The 12292-nt window shown below is 44.0% G+C and overlaps 1 protein-coding gene across 1 annotated transcript in view; it reads right to left on the bottom strand.

Moving 5' to 3' along the window:
* Positions 1–12292, bottom strand: part of sema4c (sema domain, immunoglobulin domain (Ig), transmembrane domain (TM) and short cytoplasmic domain, (semaphorin) 4C) — a 95157-nt gene that overhangs the window by 61408 nt on the left and 21457 nt on the right. Inside the window, exon 2 of the mRNA XM_062384671.1 lies at positions 999–1133. The gene's annotated coding sequence lies outside the window, so the exon portion shown is untranslated. The remainder of the gene's footprint in view (positions 1–998; positions 1134–12292) is intronic.

Below are 12292 nucleotides of genomic sequence, written 5' to 3'. Positions count from 1 at the left end.
CTCTGACTTATCACAGGCAAGATCAGACGCTGGCTTTGGCAAGGATATAGCCCCCCCTGGTTTCACCGAGCACCTTCCCCTTGGCCATACCAATTTGATTGGGCTTACAACCCCAGAAACCACCATTTACTGGATTAATGCAGCCTGTTAGTAGCCTGAGTGGTAAAAACAAGGGCAGGAAAGGCTACTGTGTATACCACTTACTGCTACTAAAATTTGTCATGAGCGCACGGTAATAACTGAAGTACAACTTTGATCAACATCTCTCATCTGGATTGAGGCGGCTGGGCTGTCGGACACTGGTTACAGAGATTTCAGTGGGTAAATCAAACCAAAACTATAAAAGTTGAAATTATAGCCTTCTACTTTGGCGAAAATCACAAGCTTAATTTTCTGTAAGCCTAAACTTGAAATTATGTGCGTGGTCATTTCTCATTTCTTCTTTCTCCTTCTTTCTTGTTTGTGTTCCACTTCTATGCTTAAGGCGAACTCTGGCTACCTCATTTGAACTCTTAATCCGAAAAAGGTGTGATCAACACACGTGCACACTAGACACACACACTCTCACACCTTCAGCATCTTTCTTTACAAAACGCCTTGATATCTGAAATCCAGCATCTCATCCAAATTCAACCTCTTCTCTCATTTTCCCTCCTTTTGTTTGCTTTCTCTGAACTCTCAGCTCAGGTGTCTCTCGGCTCTTTCTCTTGCAACGGAATAATTTCTTTCTAGGATCACCTGAAAATATCTGCAATTTCCACATCCTGTTTTGACAAGTGCCGCCCCTCATGAGAGGCTGCCCTTCTCCCCCTCATATTCACTTTCTTATTTCTTTTGATTCTTTGCACATTTTACATGCCTCAATATTCCCTCCTCTGTTCTGATGTCTAATTCGCTCTGCCAGTCGTGCCGTTTGCAGAAGAAGATTTCCGACAAGGCAGAAAAGAAGCTGCTCTGTTTTTCTCCTCCAGCCTCCGTTCTGTTTTTCACTTTCTTACTTGTTTTTCTCTTCTCCTCCCTCGCGCCTCTCTGTGCTTTCTTCTTAATCTCCTCTTCAGAAAGTTGTTTTTCGCTTCTGTCTTCCTCGTGAATGTTGAATGGAGGCACGCAACTCAGATGAAGGTCACATTGGGCTAGAGAGGGAGACGAAGAGAAGAAAAGAGGGGTGATGAGTGACGGGAATTGAAGTATGTGTGTTAATATGTGTGTGTGTGTGTATGTGTGTATCTGCGCACTTCTATGTGCACACGTGAGACTGGCTGCTTCAGTCATATTATTGTGTATTACAGACAACAACTGCACCCATATCCAATCATAAATCATACAAGCACAATCATTTTCGTATTTACAGATTTGACTACTAAAGGCGTAATTCACCAAAAAATCTAAATTCACTCCCTGGGTCTGTAGCTTTACAATATGGACAATAAAGTGCTGAAATGAGCTGCATGGTGGAACAAAGATCAGCCCAGACATGACAGCATGACTTTTAGCACATCGAATCACATGACGTTCATAAGAATGAGAGATTACATTTAGTGCCGCTCCGCTTAAGAAGACAAAGGAACTTTCACAAGTATCTGGTGTTATGTTTGCCTTATGATTTGTTTAGCTACCGTCTTATTTATGTGGTATACAAACTCAACCATATATCTCGGCCAAGGCCCAACATGTCACAGAAACTGAGACAAGCTGCACAAGGTTAAACAGACTCATAGATCCCTAATATGCCTTAGAAATCGGTGAATATGTTGTATTACACTTTATCTCACAATTCTTGGAATCCGCACACTGGCCGCACAATGTATATATCCACACCACATCCTTCCACCAAGTTTTAATCAAATCTGTTAAGTTGTTATTGTGTAACAAACTCAAAAACCAACACTTGGACAGAGGTGAAAACATAACCTCCTTGGTGGAGGTAATTAGGTTTGAAATGTAATGCTCTTTACTCAATTTGACCAAATATGTAGTATATCAGTGAAACATCTTTATATCTTCTGTGAACTTAGTCCCCTCTAGCATTTAGTTTTTCAGACTGTACATTCGTTCAAAGAGATGCCAAAGAAAGAAATCCGCTTTCTGAGGGAGACAACTCTGCAGGCAAACCCATTAGTTAACAGTTCAAAAAGTTTACACTAAACATGAATCGAAACCACAACTGTGTGAAAAAACATTCCTCATTTGTGAAGCCGAGTTTGACACAGGCTGATGCAACATGGCTAACAAGCAACGATATCTTCCTCTGCTTTGGACTCTGCAGCTCTCTGTTCCTCTGGTGGTTTTCTGTTGCTATGGCATAAACGCAGTTAAGTTTACCAGAACTGAGCCTAATGTGAAAAATGTGCCTGGGTTTACTGTGGAATTATACACATGAAAACACACTCTCGGACGTACCAGGTCTCACATATCTCATCGCAATCACACACCTCAGTGCTCGAGGCTCACGTTCATTGGATCCTATGGTTCACACTGCAGATCACATAACTAACTGCCAAGTCAGAGCCAATGTGTGTGTGTGTGTGTGTGTGTGTGTGTGTGTGTGTGTGTGTGTGTGTGTGTTTGTGTGTTATGTTCAAGTTTGTGTCTGGAGGCTGAGATTCATGTCAGCATCAGTGGCTCACTAATCACACTGAGAGTGCCAAGGGCCAAGCGGGTGCTGTCGGTAATATATGGGCTGGCTAGTGTTACACACAGGGAGCAAAACCAGAACCTCTGACAACATCACAGTTCATTCCCTGCTGTCAATAAAGTAGACACCGGGAACTCAGTTACACTCTGTGCACACAGCTCTGCACGATATCGACTGGAAAAGCTGTGATGTTCATCAGACTTTATTGACTCCATGCTAATACACACACAAAAACATTGTATAGAACCCTCCAACTTCCTGTAGCAATTGAAGTAGAGGAAAGGACCTGCTTTATTTTGGTGACAAGGCAGTTTTCAAACCATCCAACACATATTGTACAGTGTATTTAACCTAAGAAGTAGCTAAATGACCCATAAAGGATAATTGAATCCTTCTTGGTTTTCATTTGGCAGGACCATATGAAACCTACTGTTGACTTGTTTTTCTAGAAGGAGACAACACCCTAAGCTTGGATAAATCCTGTTGCAAGAAAATATCAAGAGCATCTGAAACTATTTGATGGCTGGGTCACAAAAATTGAGTTACTTTAATCAAATGTGCTGGAAAGTGAATTTTAGACCTAATCAAGGACGTCATGGCCATGGCCAACTGCCCATCTGAGCGAGCGCATGTGTGTAAGTGTGTAATATCCTCTGGTAGAGCACTTAACCCGACGGTGTGCGTCTACACCTGGGACTGAACCGGCCACACGTCTACTGAAGCCTGAACAGCAGCAGAATAACTTTAATGGCTGTTAGGAAAAATGTCTCTCTCCAAAATTAAATATACTACTGCTACTGAGGCCACTGGCTGGGACATCCACACACACACACGCACTAACACACACACACAGTCACACATGTGCAACTATGTGACAGCGCGGCAGCTTACTGGCCATCTCTGGGAGAATTTTCCTAAATAAGTAAGTCATCCAGACCTCAGCTTTCCATTGGCTTCATCCAGGGAGAAAACATCAGCCAAATCCCTGCAAGGCGCCACACACACACATACACACGCACACACTCACACACACAACCACACACACACACACACACGTAGACAGCTTAGTGCACACACATATATACTCAATACATAAACAGTCCAGCTACAAACAGAACACACACAAGGCCAAAAGGCAGAAAAGGGTTGGTATGGATGAGGAGGAAAAGGGGAGAGGGGGGTATCTTGTTAAAAAAGCAGGATTTCAAACACACCTGCACACATAAACACACACTCATACACGCGCACACATACAACTCCAGCTGCTGGCGGCCTGCGTTGCGTGTTTGACAGGCAGCACAGTGAGTGGCTGTGTGGACGCCAGCCAGCCGCTTGTGAGTCAGCAATGACTAACAGTTTAAACCTACACTCTCTGAGCTTATCGCCTGCATGCTTATTGTATGTGTGTGGGGGCGGATGTGTCCTACACCCACGTGTGTGAGCATGGCAGAGTGTGTACTAATGACGAAGTGTGTGTGTTGATGCACACTGTCTCTACATGAGCCTTCCCCATCAGGCCCAATTGTGGCAACCCAGGCCTTTAATTGCTCTGCACCAAATCCGACATTGTCTAAGCTGACAGCACCCTGATGAGCCGAATAAAAGTGGAACAACTATGTAACCGTCACTTCCTCCAATCGGCCTCGACAAGAGCACAACTCCACGCTCCGTTTGATCTCTGCACAAGACAACGCAATAGGATGCTAATCACATGCAAAGGCCCGAGCTTTGAGCCTGTGCCAAAGTGTGTTGGTCTGCCTCGTAAGAGTGTGTGCATGTGTGTGTGTCTGTGCCAGTAATGGCAGCTCTAATCAGCAGCAGGATTGAAAGAGGCATGTGGCAATAAAGCCCAACAAAATGCCTGCCAGTCCCTATTAGAGGGGTGCTCTCGTGAAAACCTGGCCGACGACGCACACATATAGACAAACGCACACACACTCCATCCCGCTGGACATCTGGCCAAGGTCAGAGCTTGATGTTAGGAATGAGCGTCAACCCACAGCAGTAACACGCCCACCACAACGCACCCCTTTCAAAAGCCCAAAAGGTTGAGCTGGAAAGCTTGACTTTACAGTCTTTGTCCTCCAGAGTGATTTAATCGTAAACTCTGACCTCTCTAAGTGCAGCCCATTACTGGGCTGTGGGTGGGTTGTGATTTACAAGCTAAAATTAGAGGGGCTCCGTTCGCAGGGGCCTATTATCAGCGCCGCCGCATGACAGAGTCAATTCTCACTGAGATCCTCATGAGAGTCTTCAATCCAAGCTCAACTGAAGGATCGATTATTCAGTGTTCCACAGAAGTGACTGATATACATTTGATGGTGGAGCATCTGTATTCTTCATGCTGAGGCCTGGATTTGAAATATTGCTTCTGGTCTCCGCTACTATTCATGTCATGAACTTTTGAGAAGATACTGACATTTTAACAGTGATGGCTGCACTTGCAGTTTATACTTTGTTAAAGTTTGTACCTTTTTAAATGACATAGTAATGGCTTCATTAATGTTAATAGATGATGGACTAAAGCTTTACAGATCAATTAAAAGCCATTAATAAGCGTAACTTCTGAATTGCCAATTTGTGAAAAATCCTTTTGACCTGTTGGACTATATGACCTCTTATTAATCATTTATTTAGCATTATATATTTTTTTTGGGGGGGGGGGACCACAGTTTGGTCTTGATAATGGCTTATAATTAATTACAAGTTAAAAAATGTTTATAGTATGCACTTTATGAAGCTGCTTTCACAAACGCACTGAGATCTCTTTATGTCTGTGTCATTTGCTGCGGACATTCTCTGGAGTTTCTCCTCCAGAGAATGTCCGAGTGAAACAATGCAAGAAAACAGCAGGAGGTTTTCCAGAGGATTCGCCACCACTGAGTGGACATGTTGTTTTAAACATGCGACAGACGCAAAACTGAAGGACCAAAAGAATGCTAATATCTCATCATATCTCAGGATGAAAAAGAGGAGCAATACACGTAGAAAACATAGACCAAGATGTCACCTTGGAAAGACAATTAGATTTGAGAGCTTTTGGTGATAAGAACCAATGCGTGTGTCGATATGCTGTAAAGAAACACATCCTCTCCACAGCAGAATTTATAAATGAAGTCCTGCACAGGCCCCCCGCCCCAAAAAAACACTTTGAAATAATGGTTGCACCCATTGGTAAGATGGATGGGAAACTTTTTGCAATACCTCATGACCGCCCTAACATTTTCAGTGCCAGAGGAAAAGACCTGTTTGCCAGCTCTGAACGGTGTTACTGCAGCCTACAGCACAGATGCTATCCAAGCCTCTGGCAACACAGTCAGTCAGAAAAACACATCTTCCAAGTTTCTGGCAGAGTGAATGACGCTTTGGAGTCCTATTGTCTCCGCACTGTGACGAAACTGACAAAAAACAAAATCCTCCGCATTTGTTGGCGTTGACGGATAAAGTTATTGTGATTTATATTTTTTCTCAGTGAAGTGGGACCTTTCCACCGTCATCCACTCATTTCCTGAGTGAGGAGCGGAGCCTGCGTCGGTGCTTTTGGCAACTGATATGGATTTGAGCTGAGGAGCCGTGATTATTATTCTCACTATGCCAGAACACACAGGAGCAGCACCTGGTGTGTGAGCTGAGCGGAGCGAGAAGCATATGCAGCAAGAAAAACGCTCACATTTGTAAATATATCCACAACATATGTACGAGTGGCACATTGAAGGTTATATCTGTTTGGAAACAGGGCAAAAAAAGGGGGCAGAGAGTCCATTCACCTGAACTGGTGTGAGCGTGCTTTCGAGTGTTGAGGTGCATGACAAGAGGAAAGCCCTGTAAAATGAGTGGGGTGAGAGCTCTCTCTGTGTGTGTGTGTGCATGCATGCATGTGTGTGTGTTGTATGAGGCATCTGTTTACATAAGTGGGAGGATGTGATGGTAAAGCACTGGCTTGGCCCTTTTTCTCAACAAGGCCCTGGGCTGTGAGGAGATTTACCCTAATATTTGTCTCATACAGGAGTAAAGCCTGACAAATCCCTCCTGCTGAGGCACCCTCCAATAAAACCTGCTTCGTTCCTTGCACGGCTTTTCACTGGACCTCTCTCACTCCTGGTCTCTGCTTTTCTCACCACATGTGTTATAGGTGTCAACTTTTCCATCCAGTCAAATGTCCAGGAAGGGTGTGAATGGGAAACTGCTGTTGCAGAAATAAAAGCCGGTAGGAAAATAGGTTGTTTTGATGCCATGGTCGATCGCTGTGAAAAACTGTACCGCTCTTTGCTTGTTTTATCATCAGTTGATCTTGATCGGATAAATATTTGTATATGACTGAGTCACGTATCACCTGCCTGACATATGTCTAGAGTGTGATTAGATCATACAATCAAATGGACAAAAATGTATGAAAAGCTTTATAAAAGTATTTGAGTTAGTATTTAATTACAACAAGAATTTCAGTTAGTGAGAGGCCAGATCAGAGGTAAAATGGTCACGTAAATTGTACGTGTATTTGGATATTAGTCAAAAGAAAGACAGGGTTCTTCATTATTCTTTCACTGAAAGCTAGTTACTGTAAGGGCCACAACTAAGAGGTGCTACAGCTTCTTGTCCAACAAATCACCAGTTTTCAAAAGCATCTCATCCCCAAAGCCATAAGGACAGCCTGCTATTATCAGGCTGTACATGCACTCGAAATTCTCTGCACTGTTATGTTACTGTTTGGGATATTGTTTATCCAGCCCATGTATGCCTGAGTGTCACTGTGCAATGTCATCACTGTCCATGTTGACGACTTTGCGCTTTTACAAAAAATAATTCCACCACCTTGCTTGTGTGGTCATGAATACACGATTCTGATTCTATCGCAAAAACTGTTTTGAAGTAATGTAATGTTTTGGATCCGTCCATCATCTATACTGCTTGGGTGAGCCAAGCAGCTTAGATGGGATTGGCTGGTCGAGAGGTGGGTAACATACAGAACGCCAGCGAATCACAGGGCCGACATACAGAGACAGATATCCATATACACACTCACATCTATGGACAATTTAGAGTCCCCAGTTAACATCAACTACATGTCTTTGGAAGATCCTGAAGAAAATCTGACCCATCTCTTCGTTTCCTCTCACCTTTGCCGCATCCCTGCCATCATTAATTACCTCTGCAAACACACACACTTATCTTTCTGTCTTCAGCTGAGGGTTGACACGCTCATTAATGCAGAGGGTGTTTCTTGACCTCAGCTTGTTAGAGAAAAACATCTTTCTTTCTATTCAGAAAAAGGCATTTATGAAAAGTTTAGTTTTTTTCTGAGCTAGACAAAGCCGAGAGGTCTTGAGATCAAGCCTTGTGTTGGTACTTGTGGAAAACATTGCCTTGCCTGCCACAGAATTAGCTTAATAGGTAAACTTACAGCGCTTCTCTGTATAGCAACGATTTTATTCATTCAATGTCATATAGGAAATGTGAGGTTTCTTCATCTTCTTCTCCTGCTCAATAACCAGAGGCAGGGATATCCTGTTTCATAAGCTTTCATCTCACTGCTGCGGCCGTCTGTCCAACAAAATGTAACTGGCTGAGGGTCGGAGCTGCCGCTGAAATAGCAAATAGCCAGGGAACCCATGAGTGGAAGATTATTGACAGAGAGGAAGGTTAAAGAGTAATATATGTGAGCTTGGATCAATTCATGCATCTACTCCAGTAAGTGTGTGGGAGTCAGTTTGCGTGTGTGTGTGTGTGTGTGTGTGTGTGTGTGTGTGTGTGTTCATACGTGCACCGCATAGTTATTCCCTACTAGGCGTTTTGAGTTTGTGTGGCTTAGTTTGTGCACATGTGCATACTTAAAATTGCCCCTGCACATGTTTGCGTGTGTGTGTGTGTGTGTCTGTAGCTGACAGGAACAGCATGATGTCGGTGCATTATCTCATTATCCAAGCTGCAGGAGGACCCTGTCCCCGATGGCCTCTATGTTCATTATTGCAAGGTAGATCGAGGGCAATATACAGGCTGCCGTCCCCCTCCATGGTAACTGCTGGACCCGTGGGGGCCCAAAGCAGGGAAGGCTGTCCCACTCAAGCTCCAGCTCCAGCCCTGGGGGACAGATACCGAGGGGAGTTTGACAGCTAAACAAATGAGATCAGCTTCCCTCACTGATGTCTGTCTCAACCTGACCTGACACCATACAGTTTACCAACACTTGCAATTGAACCACCCCTCCAATAGCTATACCGCTTGTGCTTTAAGGGTCACAGGGGGCTGTGGCCAATTCGTGGGAACACCGGCCGAGAGGCAGCTCACAACCTGGACAGGTCTCCAATCTTTCACAGGGCCAACGTACACATAACAACTACCATTCACTAGGGTTGGGTACTGAACTTACTATTTTTAATCATACTAACCAAATTACACCAGAACAACCAAGAGACTCACATTAAATAAATCAGTAAGAGAGCTGGTTAAATGACCTGGGAGAGAGAGCCTATGGAAGGGGCCGACGCATTTTCCTGTAATCTACTCGATTTGAGAAGCAATCAACACTTTAGTTCACATTAGCAGCACATCTGTAGCCACTGCTGTGGAAGATAGACTGTTCCAATCGTTCCAACTATTTTTGAATATGCGTTTTACAGCAGGAGGTGAAACTGCAACTTCAGGTATTATAGAGAGTACAAAGACACGGAAAGAAAGTACCATTGGGTACCAATATTCCAGCTACCAGAACTGATACTGGATCTTTTTAGATGTGAGCGGTAACAATCCTACATAATTACCCTCACATGCACAGTTGCTGGCAACTTAAGGGATGGATTTCAGTTTATTAAAATATTTTTTTTAATTCTGTAAAGCTCACAAACAAGAGTCTAACAACACCATTAAGTGACTCCATAGACACCACTAAAAAAAGAGAAAACGTGAGTGTGTGAACTGACCTCTTAACTGTTAACCAAGTGATGTCATTTGACCTGTGATGCAGACGGACAGAAATGCTCTGCACTTACTGAAGTAAATTACTCATCTTTCTGTTCTTGTGAGGACATCTGCTCCTCACAAGAACACACAACACACACAGCAGGTGACTGACGTCTGCACACACACGCACACAGCGGACTCAACCTGTTCAGCCTGACATAATGAAGCACGTAATCACATCCACGGATGCTGAGACACAAAGGAGTTATATCAAGACGGATTATCCCCACCACACGCACATGCACACATATACACAGACACACACACACACACACACACACACACACACACAGATTACTTGCATGCACGCAAAGACGCATTAGGAACCCGCGCAAATAAGCGCAACAACTTCAGACTGTTGCCACAAAATGATAAAGGAGAAGGAGATAAAACAGGAGAATGGAATTCCTCATCTCAAAATATAATTATCTGACTAAAGCGAGGAGTCACACAGAGAGAAGAAAGAGAGGAGGGAGGAAAACACACACACACACACACACTGAGCATCTCTGTCTGAGGTCATCTTTATTAATAAACCCTCTGACAACAAACACACTCACATCAAGGCCCTCACTCCCTCCCTCCTTTAGCTCCTTGAAAGATGGCAATTGCCAGACTGACACAGTGGGGGGGGGGGGGGGGGGGTGTCTGAAGTCACAAACACACACACACACACACACACACAGACACGCATGCATGCATGCATGCAAGGTGCAGGATGGCCTACAGACAGCATGTCAGTGATCTGTCAGAGGGTAACAGTGTGGAGCAGGCTGTGTTTTTTTTTTTTTTGTCTGTGTGTGTGTGTGTGTGTGTGTGTGTGTGAGGGGAAGCTGAAGGGGAGGCCGGACAGACAGGAGGTTTGCCCTGCACACACGCTCAGACACTCACTAAGAAACATGCTCCGGCTCATTTGTTCCCACTGACAGGTGGGGAGAGGGATGGATCTCTACAAGATGTGCCTGAGGGGGGAGGTAGACAGGCGTGTGTTGAGTGTGTAGCTCAAATTTGCATCAAAGCCTATGAAATGTGTGCTGGAGTTTATGTGCAAGTGACTGTGTGTGTTTATTAGTGTTTATTCTAATGTAGGTTTATATCTCAGGATATGCATGAGGCGGTCGCTCAGTGAGAGAGTGACTGTATCTGTGCTCTTTATGATGACACACTAGGACCTGGACATGTGGCCTGCTGCAGTGCCTCTGAGCAAGAAGCTCCAGGAAACAGCATCAAAACAGCTGAATACTCTCTAGTTTGCCAGGTAGGCGCACAGTGTAAAAACAGCAGATTAGAAATCCTTTGATTATACAAGGGGTTGTGTTTTTGAGAATGTGTTGCTACAGGTGGTGGAGTGCAGGTCGGGTTTGATCAAACCTCAAAGCACTGCACAGACAAGTCTTAACATGTGGAAAGTTATCCCAACACCGGGGAAGTAAAAAATATAATCAATGTAGTTCTTCACTGAATCATATTGAATCTCTTCCATTCATTCACTCATTTATTGTCTGCTGCTTCTCTAGATCGAGGTCGTGGTAGCACAATACTTCTGGTGAACCAGCCCTGAGGTGTTTCCCACACCATATGGGATGTAGAGTAAAATCCCTCCAGCATGTTCTTGGTTTGGCCCGCAGGTCTCAGTTGTTGGACGCGTCCAGATCATCTCCAGAAGAAAGTATCCAGGGGGCGTCCCAATCTGATCCCTCAACTACACTAAATGGTCGACCTTAAATAGCCTATATTTTGTCTTCTATGTCCATCTGGGTCCACATTGACTGTCAATTTGCAGCCTAAAATTTGTGACTTGCAGGTCCATGCAGGCACACACTGAAACAATAGTTTTGTGTCTTTGGAAAATCTTAAAGGAAGCTTGGAAGCTAAGTAAACTAACTATTGCACATTATATTTATTGTTTCTACTGGTACATAGTTTCCAGTAGAAACATAGTTTCACGTGAAACAACAGCGACAATACTTAGACACGAGCGTGTGTACCACACAGTTTGACACAATGCGCATTACAAACAGGACACTGTGTGTTCATTTCAGTGTCTTCTGCTCAAAGGCTTGTGGACATGAAGGAAGATGAGGGGAAGTAGATCCAGCAGCAGTACTTTTTCATGCATTTGTAATGCTGCACTGAACCTGGATCATACGTGGTAAGATCATTGCATAATGTCTTTGTTTGGGAGGCAGGGTGTCCGTAGGTGGCACTCGTCTCCCTTTACAGCCACACTGGTTGTCACGATCGTGCTTCACAAGATGCATCTTCTTCGATTTCTTCCCAACAAACTGCTGCTGCTGCTGCCAAGTACAAGACACATTACTTCCCATGATACTACTTGTTCCAGAGGATCCTTCATAGGAATCACTTACATAACTCAGAGTGTTTACTACAACTAGGCACACGTAAAACACACAAATAAAAGCTTTATGTACTAAGACCGATGTGTATTTAATGGCTGGTGGGTTCGCAGTAGAAAGAGGAGCAAAAGGTGCGGTTGACGATCAGATTGATGAATCCTACCGTTAAACAAAGTTAACTGCAGTAACTTTGTTACATGATGTCAAATGTGTCACAAGATAAATGATGAGTCATGCCGGATATTCGAAGGCAGCTTGGGGACAGAGCATGTGACACATTTCAACCTCAGTGGATCGTCTTGCTCAGTAAATGCAGAACAGCTGGTGAATCTCACCATTCGCG

This window comes from Platichthys flesus, chromosome 3, assembly GCF_949316205.1.
Source record: "Platichthys flesus chromosome 3, fPlaFle2.1, whole genome shotgun sequence".
NCBI lineage: Eukaryota > Metazoa > Chordata > Actinopteri > Pleuronectiformes > Pleuronectidae > Platichthys > Platichthys flesus.
The sequence above is the reverse complement of the archived record's forward strand: the minus strand, read 5'-3'. Positions and strand labels throughout refer to the sequence as shown.